Raw genomic sequence first — 10,650 nt, forward strand, 5'->3', positions numbered from 1 at the left:
CCGTGTAAAAATATTTTTTTTAATAAGATAATAGAAACACAACAGTGAATAATCCTATTTTCTGAATGGTTTTTTTATAATTCTCTCAATCCTATTAGCTAATTCCATTTAAACCATTAAAAATGACTTTTCTAAATATATCTTACGGCTATGCTGTGATATGAAACATGATAAACTGATGAAATTAGAAGCAAAATGTCTTCTTTGAAAGATTTCTACAGATGCCCATGCTTTGGGCCTTCTCTTTCTTGCATGTATGAAAGAAACTACAATAACCTGCCTGTAGCAAAAGATGTATGTTTGTGCGGGCTGGGGTGTGGGCAGGCTTGAGAAGGAGGCACATGTTCTTTGCTCTCCCTTGGATACTGTGCTGTGGATGTATATGGTGATTGATGTGCTTCAGAAATGGAAAAGTTCATGAAAATCTGAAGAGACTGACAGAATTCTGATTTCAACTGTTCCTAAAGAGAAGTTGTGAGAGAATATCTACTTTCCAAAAATCATCTGCTCTTTTATAGCTTTGGTTGGAGATTAAAAAAAATAAGACACACATGTATATATTATACTAAAATTCTCATAGTATATCAATAAATTTAGTGAATTATATCACCCAATACTCTGGTTTCTGAATATAATACCTTTTCAAGGTAAGTAATGATAACATAATTCCTTTTTATCTTACATGATGACAACAAAAGAGATTTTAAAAAATAGTCCCTTTGTTTTCTTTTCTTCGCTTGGGTTGTATACTATTCGAAATCCTATGTCTCTGTGTAGGTGTGGTACATACAAAGCCATGGATTTCATGATGCAGAACAGTTAGGACAAAAATCAACTCAGGATTCTGGGCCTCTTCAGCCCATGCATGGATTTTAACAGGAGCTGACTTGCAACCTCAGCATTTTTTTTTTCATGGAAGGGAATTTATTTTAAATATAGCAGTGTGTACGTGTAAATCCCAAACTCCCAATCTACCCTTCCTTCCGTCCCTCCCCGCTGCCTCCAGTTGTAAGTTAATCTCCAAGTCTGTGAGCCTGTTTCTGTTTCGCAAACAGGTTCATCTGTGTCATTTTTCTTTTAGACTCAGCATGTAAGCAATACCATATGATATTGGTCCTTCTCTAATTTACCTCCCTTAGAAGAATAACCTCCAGGTCTAACCATGTTGCCGCAGATGGTATTATCTCATTCTTTTTAATGGCTGAGTAATATTCCATTGTATATATACCACATCTTCTTTACCCATTCATCTGTTGATACACATTTACAACCTCAACATTTTTTTTTCTTTTCTTTTTTTTTGGCTTCTCTGTCCATGGGGTTTCTCAGGCAAGAATACTGCAGTGGGTTGCCATTTCCTTCTCCAACAACCTCAACATTTTTATCTTTGCATATGCTTGGAAGTGGTGGGGATGGGACTTAGGAGAGTGGAATCTGTTATTTAGATCTCATGGCATGTGGCAACTCATGGCAAAATAAACATGTTACTGATGCTGAGTATACAGTCATCCCTCCTGATCTACAGTTTCATTTTCTGTGGTTTCAGTTAGCTGTGGTCAACCATAGTCTGAAAATATTAAATGGAAAATTCCAGAAATAAGCAATTCCTAGAGTAGGGTGATGAAATCTCGTGCTGTCCCAGTCTGTCTTGTCCAGGATTTCCAGCCATTGACAGTGTCACAGCCTGATGATCCAGGATCACCAGAAGTAGATGACCCTCTTTCTGATGTGTGCTTAGAAGGTCATTAGTAGCCTAATGCCACGCCACAATGCCTTTATCATTTACCTCACTTCGTCATCACATACGCACTTTATCATCTCACATCGTCATAAGAAGGATGAGCACAGTACAATAAGATATGAGATAGAGACTACAGTCACAAAACTTATATTACAATATATTGTTACAATTGCTCTATTTTATTGTTGTTAATCTCTTATTGTGCCCAATTATAAATTAAACTTTATCTTAGGTCTGTGTGCATAGGTAAAAAGCATAGTATGTAGAGGATTCAGTACTGAAGCCGAGCAGGGCCCCATGGAGCTCCTGGGCACGGAAGCCTTTCAAACAGTTGCTAGTAGGAAAGGGAGGAGATGCAGAGACATGGGAGGAAAAGCCAAGAAACCTTGGGATAGGATCCTGGTTCCGCCTCAAGGGACACACATAACAATATCTTTGAGCTCTTCTACAGAACTAGTTCAGTTCACTCACTCATTCGTGTCTGATTCTTTGTGACTGCATGGACTGCAGCATGCCAGGCTTCCCTGTCCATCACCAACTCTTGGAACTTGCTCAGACTCATGTCCATTGAGTTGGTGATGCCAACTACAGAACTAAAATCCCAACTACAGAACTAAAATCCCAACAAATGGATGATGTTAACTACTTGATGAAACAGTCTTCACTCCAGAGAAGGTCACAGTTTGACAACCTTGAGAACCAGAGGAACTCATCAGGAGATCACCAGAGGCCAGATTAAAGGAATTCAGGCCCTGTACACACCCTGATACTTATCAGCAACACTGGAGTGGGTTGCCATTTTCTTCTCCAGGGGATCTTCCAGACCCAGGGATCGAACCTGGGCCTCCTGCATTGCAGGCAGATGCTTTAACCTCTGAGCCACCAGGGAAGCCCTGTTGCTATAAAAGTCCTTACCAAATCCTCCTGGATTGGAATGCACAGTTTTTGAGGGCATGAGCCTGTTGTGTCCCCCTTTGCCTGGTTAAGCAATAAAGCTATTCTTACATACTGCACCCAAAACTCTGTTCTTAAGACTTGATTCAACACCAATGCGCAGAGGCCAAGTTTTCAGCATCAGTATTATCCTCAGTTTCAGGCATCCACTGGGAATCTTAAAACATATCCCCCATGGATAAGGGGGGACTGCTATACCAGATCACCAAACAATCTTACTGAAGCATTTGGAAGACAATATGACAAACAGGTGTAATAAATGGTCATGTTAAGGGTTCTCCTCTGTGACCAATATGTATTCCATGAAAATAGAAATGACAAAAAAAGAATCTTAAGCCTGTGAACTGTGGGAATGGTCAGAAAAGAGCCAAGGTAGCAGGCAAAGAATGGAAATGTCAAAAATCGGGCACAAGAGAGGGAAGCAAGTAAAAAGAAGATGTAAAGAGTATTTTGTATAAAATGGCAATTGTGTGGTGATGTGTTGGTATCAGTCAGGGGAGGGGAGCTGATTTCAAGAGCGAATCTATGGAGGTACCTGGACCCTACTTAAATGCCAGAATTCTGTGCTCTTAAGCCAGCAGGAAATGCCTGGAAAAGCACAATATCCTCTGTTGCCCCCATTCAGGTGAGCAGTGGCAATATCAATAAGGCTGTGTGCCTGTACTTCCCAAACTGCAGTGTCTTCATGCTTTGTGTTGGGGAGTAGAAAACAGAGGCCTTAGGTCTCAAAGGAGTATTTATTCTCAAAATAAGCCTCCTGAAAACAAATTTTATTAAATTTTCTTCCACAATCCAAATGCATTCTGGTTTTTTTCTTTGCATGCCAGATTCTGCTTCATTTGGAGAGAAAACCAATCCCATTCTAAGCATCCCTTTCATTCTTTTCTATCTCATGGACTCTGTGTTCTGAAAGATTTATCAGCCAGACTGCATTTTATAAGCAAGTCATATTTTAACTTCATCAGATGTGTGGACCAAAGCTTTTTATGGGCATTTTCTCACTGCTGCTAAAATTCCAGCAAATTGTGTCTGAGTTAGCTGGGAGGCAGAGTTGCAGTTTGGTCCTCTGATGGTGCAAAATAACTCAGAGTCTATATAGGCAGAGTTTTTAAAAAAAAAAAATTTACTTATGGGACTTCCCTGCTGGTTCAGTGGTTAGGATGCTGAGCTCCCAAAGCAAGGCACCCAGGTTTGATCCCTGGTCAGGGAGCTAGATCCCACATGCCACAACTAAGAGTTCACTAAAGATCCTGCATGCAACAAAAACGTGGTACTGCAAAAAACAAAAAAAAGTTTTTTACTTATTTAATTATTCTTTGGCCATGCCATCTCATTATTTAATTATTATTTGGCCATTTCACAGCTTGCAGGATCTTTTTTCCCTGACCAGGAATTGAAACTGGGCCCCCAGCAGTGAAATACAGAGTCATAATCACTGGACTGTCAGGGAATTCTCTATATGGGCTGCTGCTGTTGCTAAGTCACTTCAGTCATGTCCAACTCTTTGCAACCCCATGGACCGTAGCCTGCCAGGATCCTCTGTCCATGGGGATTCTCCAGGCAAGAATACTGGTGTGGGTTGCCATGTTCTCCCCCAGAGGATCTTCCGAATCAGAGACAGAACCTGCATCTCTTATGTCTCCGTGTTGGCAGGCAGGTTCTTTACCATCAGTGCCAACTGGGAAGCTCCTCTATTTGGGCCATTTTGTTAAAGTTGAATTTGAACATTTTCAGGGGGGACAAGTGCTCTCTAGTCTGCCAAAAGCTACACCATTCCCTAAGGTGTTGCTTCTGCTTCATGCATTTGGATGGATGGTCTGGCTCTTGAGGATCCCTGCTGGGGGAGTAAGTGATTTCCCTTCACTGAAAGGACCCCTGGATCCTGACTGCTAATCTACATAGTCCCCCAGCAGGCTTGAGATCCCAGAACGGGAACCATATTGTTCCTGCAGGCTAATCCATGTGGTTTCTGTATGATGTGACCATGCTTGAGGGCACCTTAATCACCAGCTACCTCTTAGAAGGAGGAGTTGTTCCTATCAACTTTTTCATACTTTGCTTAACTTTTGTGCAAACTATGACTCAGGCAATATAGAAACTTATCACAGGTCTTTTGTTCTCTGCTTACTTGTTTCTTTTCATCTTTCTTTGATCTTTAGAGGGCAATAGACAGAAGAACTAGCTCTATCCAGAAAGGAAATCAAAATCACCTTTTAAAACATACAGTAATATCCTCCCCTACTAGCACCTCAGGTTAAAAAAAAGAGAAAGGAAATTTGATCTGAATATTAGAGAAAAAATATACTTTAAACTCTGTCTGCCTAAAAAAATTCACATCTGTTTGATGCTGTGGTTACCACTGTACGATTAATGAAAATCTGTTTTTGAAAAAGTGAGCTCCTATGTTATAATCTTATTTGTTTTTCTTTTTATAATCAAACTTGTTTTTTAATTACTCTGGTAACAGAACATACACTAGTTCTGTTGCTGAAATTTTGCCTGGATTCAAAATGAGGCAGAAGAATATATTTTTATGTAAGGCATTCATCACAACAAGAGGAAAGAAAATAGCAAGTAGTAATAAAGTGGGAGGAAAATAATAGACTCTCAGGGCAGGAGTCAAGTAGCTTAACCAACTCGTTTAACTTTATTTTGGATTACTGTGTCACTTCTAGAATATTGCCAAACTTATAGTCTGTAAATTCACTCAAGATTGAACATGCCATTTTTTTTTTTTAAATATAACTGAAACCGAGCAGTGCCTATGGGGCTCCTGGGCACAGAAGCCTTTATGTGTTCCCTGTTTCTTATAGGAAATAGACTCCAGTCTCCATGACCTTCCCTGAGTTCCAAAGGGCAGATTCGAACAGTTGCTAATCAGGGAAGGGAGGGGATGCAGAGACTAGTGAGAAGGAGTCAAGAAACAATAGTGCAGCCCTGGGACACTGGTTCAGACTTAAGAGATACACAGAACAGTATCTTTGATGTCTTCTACAGAATTGAAAAGGCAGAGGAAGCAGAGATCAAATTGCCAACGTGTGTTGGATCATAGAAAAAGCAAGAGAATTCCAGAAAAACAACTACTACTGCTTCATTGACTACGTTAAAGCCTTTGACTATGTGATCACAACAAACCCCAGAAAATTCTTAAAAAGATTGGAATACCAGACCAACTTACCTGCCTCCTATGAAACCTGTGTGCGGGTCAAGAAGCAACAGTTAGAACTGGACATGGAACAATAGACTAGTTCCAAATTGGGAAAGGAGAATGTCAAACCGTATATTGTCACCCTGCTTATTTAACTTATATGCAGAGTATGTCATGCAAAATGCCTGGCTGGATGAAGCATAAGCTGGAATCAAGATTGCTGGGAGAAATATCAATAACCTCAGATATGCAGATGACACCGCCTTTATGGCAGAAAGCAAAGAGGAACTAAAGAGCCTCTTGATGAAGGCAAAGAGGAGAGTGAACAAGCTGGCTTAAAACTCAACATTCAAAACTAAAGATCATGGCATCTGGTCCCATCACTTCATGGCAAATAGATGGGGAAACAGTGAGAGACTTTATTTTCTTGGGCTCCAAAATCACTGCAGATGATGACTGCAGCCATGAAATTAAAAGACACTTTCTCCTTGGAAGAAAAGTCATGACAAACCTAGACAGCATATTAAAAAGCAGAGGCATCACTTTGCCAACAAAGGTCCATATAGTCGAGGCTATGTTTTTTTTAGTGGTCATGTATGGATGTTTAGAGTTGGACCATAAGGAAGGCTGAGTACTGAAGAATTGATGCTTTTGAACTGTGGTGTTGAAGAAGACTCTTGAGAATCCCTTGGACTGCAAGATCAAACCAGTCAATCCTAAAGCTGATTCTGGGAAAGATTGAAGGCAGGAGGAGAAGGGGATGACAGAGGATGAGATGGTTGGATGGCATCACCGACTCTATGGACATGAGTTTGAGCAAGCTCTGGTAGTTGGTGAAGGATAGAGAAGCCTGGCAGCTGCAGTCCATCACAAAGAGTTAGACACCACTGAGCAACTGAACAACAACAGAACTAAAGGAGATCAAACCGGTCGTTCTTAAAGGAAATCAACCTTGAATTTTCACTGGAAGGATTGATGCTGAAGCTGAAGCTCCAATACTTTGGCCACCTGATTTGAAGAGCCAAATCATTAGAAAAGACCCTTATGCTGGGAAAGATTGAAGGCAGGAGGAGAAGGGGATGTCAGAAGATGAGATGGTTGGATGGCATCACCGACTCAATGGACATGAGTTTGAACAAGCTTCGGGAGATGGTGAAAGACAGGAAAGCCTGGCATGCTGCAGTCCATGGGGTCGCAAAGAGTCAGACGTGACTGAGCAACTGAACGACGACAACAGGACTAAACCCCCCCCAAAAATGGAAGATGTTAACTCCTTGATTAATCATTCTTCATTCCAGAGATGATCACAATTTGACAATGTTGAGAACCAAAAAAGCTCACCAGGAGACCACTTGAGGCCAGATTAAAGCAGTGCAGGCCCTGCACACACATCCTGATCCTTATCAGCAACTCCACCCTTGAATCACCGGTATAAAACTCTTCACTAAATTTCCCCAATCCTGCCCCAGGTTGGGACACAGTTTTTTAGGGCACAAGCTTGTTGTGTCCCCTTTTGCCTGGCAAAGCAATAAAGCTATTCTAACTTCACCCAAACCTGTTTCCAAGATTCAGTTCAGCACCAATGTACAGAGGCTGAATTTTCATCATCAAAACTAAAAGTTCAAACCTTCCACTGAAAGAAAAACTCCTGCTCTTTTGACCTTAACTCTCTAAATCTGAGCATAATAATTTGAGATGCAGGATAGCACATGGGCTTTAACAGCTGAAGAAGCTGAATTTGAAGACTGCCTGGGAGTTGGGAGATAGTTCTCTATGAGTCTCTCACATTTCTGCACTGGTTACAGCTTTTGTATCAGATAATCTTTCCAAGGATGTTTGTATAGTGAATAGTCTTAGAATATACAGTGTCTCCCTCTGGGGCAGGAGGCAGATTTGTTTGCTATCCAAAATAATAAAAATAATGTCACTTTGGGGGCAAAACGGTGGGCAAGCTTACTAACAGCTTCTTTCTAAGAGTGGGAATATCCTAACCTTGGGGTTCCTCAGCTCTGAGTCATTACATCTGGGCTGCTTCTCAGTCCCTTCATCAGACTTGGGGGCCAGGGGGCATTACAGTGACCAACGTCCTGGTTTGCCCCGGGCTTTCAATGCTAAAACTAAAACAGTCCTGTGTAAACTGTGGGATGGTTGGTCACTCCAATTAAGTAGGAAACTGATGTGTACAAGAAACTCCTGCTCTCTGCTATGCCAGGAAAATACAGTTTTCTGAAGTCTTTGACCCAGGAGTTTTGTGTCTTCTACCATCATGCATGAAAATGGTGCAGGCTAAGTTCCTAGCTGGCAAGTAGAATAAAATCTCAAACCCTTCCTAGTGACAGTAAGATGCTTGGCAAGTACTTCATTACACCTCAGTTTCCTTTTCTGTAAAATGGAGTTACTAATATCTGCCTCCAAGCCTTGAAAGAATGACGGAAATGCTGCAGATAAAGCCTAATAAGCACACCATCCAGGACATAATAGGTCCTCAAGGGAGTGTGGCAGTTGCCACTTTATTATTGTAATTCCCATTAGATAGAAAGATTCTAGTGCAATCATCGCACTGGTCGGGTTTCGTGTGCATGGTTTGTGTGTGTATATCTTCCTCTCAGTGTCTTCACACAATGAACACAGCAGATTAAAAAATGGTCAGTTAAGTATTTCTGATCATTTTTATCACCAAGATTAGACTGATTAGTGGTTGAGTCTAATTACTGATTAAAATGTTCCCCAACTGGATGATTCTGTGACCTTACATAGTTATTGCATTTTTTGTAAAGCTCTTTTTTTTTTGGCTTCACAGTTTGGCTTATGGAATCTCAGTTCCTCAATCAGGGATTGAACCTGGACCATGGCAGTGAAAGCCTGGAGTCCTAACCACTAGGCCACCAGGGAACTCCCTGCAAAGCTATTTTTAACCTGGTGAAACAATATCAAATGATGTTTAACAAATGACCTTTGACCTCCTCCCTTAAAGAGCTCCAGGAGATAATAAAATTAATTTCCAGGGAACGCCCTTCCAAGATTATTTGCTTGGTGTCATATGGTAGCATTCCACTGCTGTCATATAATGTAAAGTAAATGCCACATCCACAGGCATTGATCTCACTTGCTACAGCAAACAGAGCTAAAAAATAGCATTGCCATCATTATTTGTATTTCCAAAGATTTTATAGATAGTTTTGCTGTGAATATGTGATATATTTATGGTCCTTTCTTCTAAGAGATGGAGACAGTCTTCTTCAGAAGAAAAAAGATCCCCAGTTTTTCTTCGAATTGAAGGATTCAGAACAACACTCATCTGGGCAGTCACCTTCTTGTTTGGAGACGTGGATAATGTTCATATTTTGTGTGGCAGAGGAATGTAACATCCCTTTTATGGGTTAAGGGAGAGCGTATTGAACTGAATGTGGTTATGAGATGATTTGAAACTGTCTAGGAAAATGGAGCCATTTGGGACACTATGATTATACCTCACTTAGCTAGTTCATTTATGTGTGGGTAAGACAAGAATGACGAACAGAAAGGAAAACCCAGAGCTTCTGCTTGTACTCAGATGTGATCAAGAGTGGGTAGAGTTCATGCATTATTCTATTTTTGTTCTGAAACGCTGACTTGCCTTTCACTTGCAGACTCAATTCAGTTCTGGATGTTTCACAAATGTAACACGAGACTCAGTTAATTCCCTCCTAGGCCATCAAAGGTTATTTTTTCTGAACTGGCAACTGCTTCGGTATTTCTGTTGGATCAAACACTCGATTTATGACTTGATGTTTATCTGCAGGAAATGTCAATAGAAAACATTCAGCAATGCAGCCTAAAGGAGCCAATTACAGTCTCAATGTGGTGCAATCATGCAGACCTGGGGTATCCCTCTCTGGCCGGAGCCGAAATTCCTCCAGTGGCAAGAATTCCCTTGGTTTCTGTAGACAGTAAGGAAAACAGACCTGCCAGTAATGACTAATACACATTTTAATTTTGTATCTTGTTTATTTTCATGGAAGTAAAAGCAACATATTATAAAGGCATTGTTATTTTTGAAGCACTCTTTTTTCCTGTTGTGTTTTTTTTTTTTTCCCAGCCCAATTGCTTTGACTGTGGTCAGGAACCTCTCTTTTCATTTCCAAATGGCTCAAGTTTCCTGGCTCCAAATATGCTTTTCTGAACCCCCAAGCTCTGCCTGAGGCCTTGTCCTCTTTATTCTGTAGGCCTGAGGTCTGGCACTTTCATCTTCAGTTCAGTTCAGTTCAGTCGCTCAGTTGTGTCCGACTCTTTGCGACCCCATGAATTGCAGCACACCAGGCTTCCCTGTCCATCACCAACTCCTGGAGTTCACTCAAATGCATGTCCATCGAGTCAGTGATGCCATCCAGCCATCTCATCCTCTGTCGTCCCCTTCTCCTCCTGCCCCCAATTCCTCCCAGCATCAGAGTCTTTTCCAATGAGTCAGCTCTTCGCATGAGGTGGCCAAAGTACTGGAGTTTCAGATTTAGCATCATTCCTTCCAAAGAAACCCCAGGGCTGATCTCCTTCAGAATGGACTGGTTGGATCTCCTTGCAGTCCATGGGACTCTCAAGAGTCTTCTCCAACACCACAGTTCAAAAGCATCAATTCTTTGGCGCTCAGCCTTCTTCACAGTCTAACTCTCACATCCATACGTGACCACAGAAAAAACCACAGCCTTGACTAGACGGACCTTTGTTGGCAAAGTAATGTCTCTGCTTTTGAATATGCTATCTAGGTTGGTCATAACTTTCCATCCAAGGAGTAAGCGTCTTTTAATTTCATGGCTGCAGTCACCATCTGTAG

Source organism: Bos taurus, chromosome 2, assembly GCF_002263795.3.
Source record: "Bos taurus isolate L1 Dominette 01449 registration number 42190680 breed Hereford chromosome 2, ARS-UCD2.0, whole genome shotgun sequence".
Lineage (NCBI taxonomy): Eukaryota > Metazoa > Chordata > Mammalia > Artiodactyla > Bovidae > Bos > Bos taurus.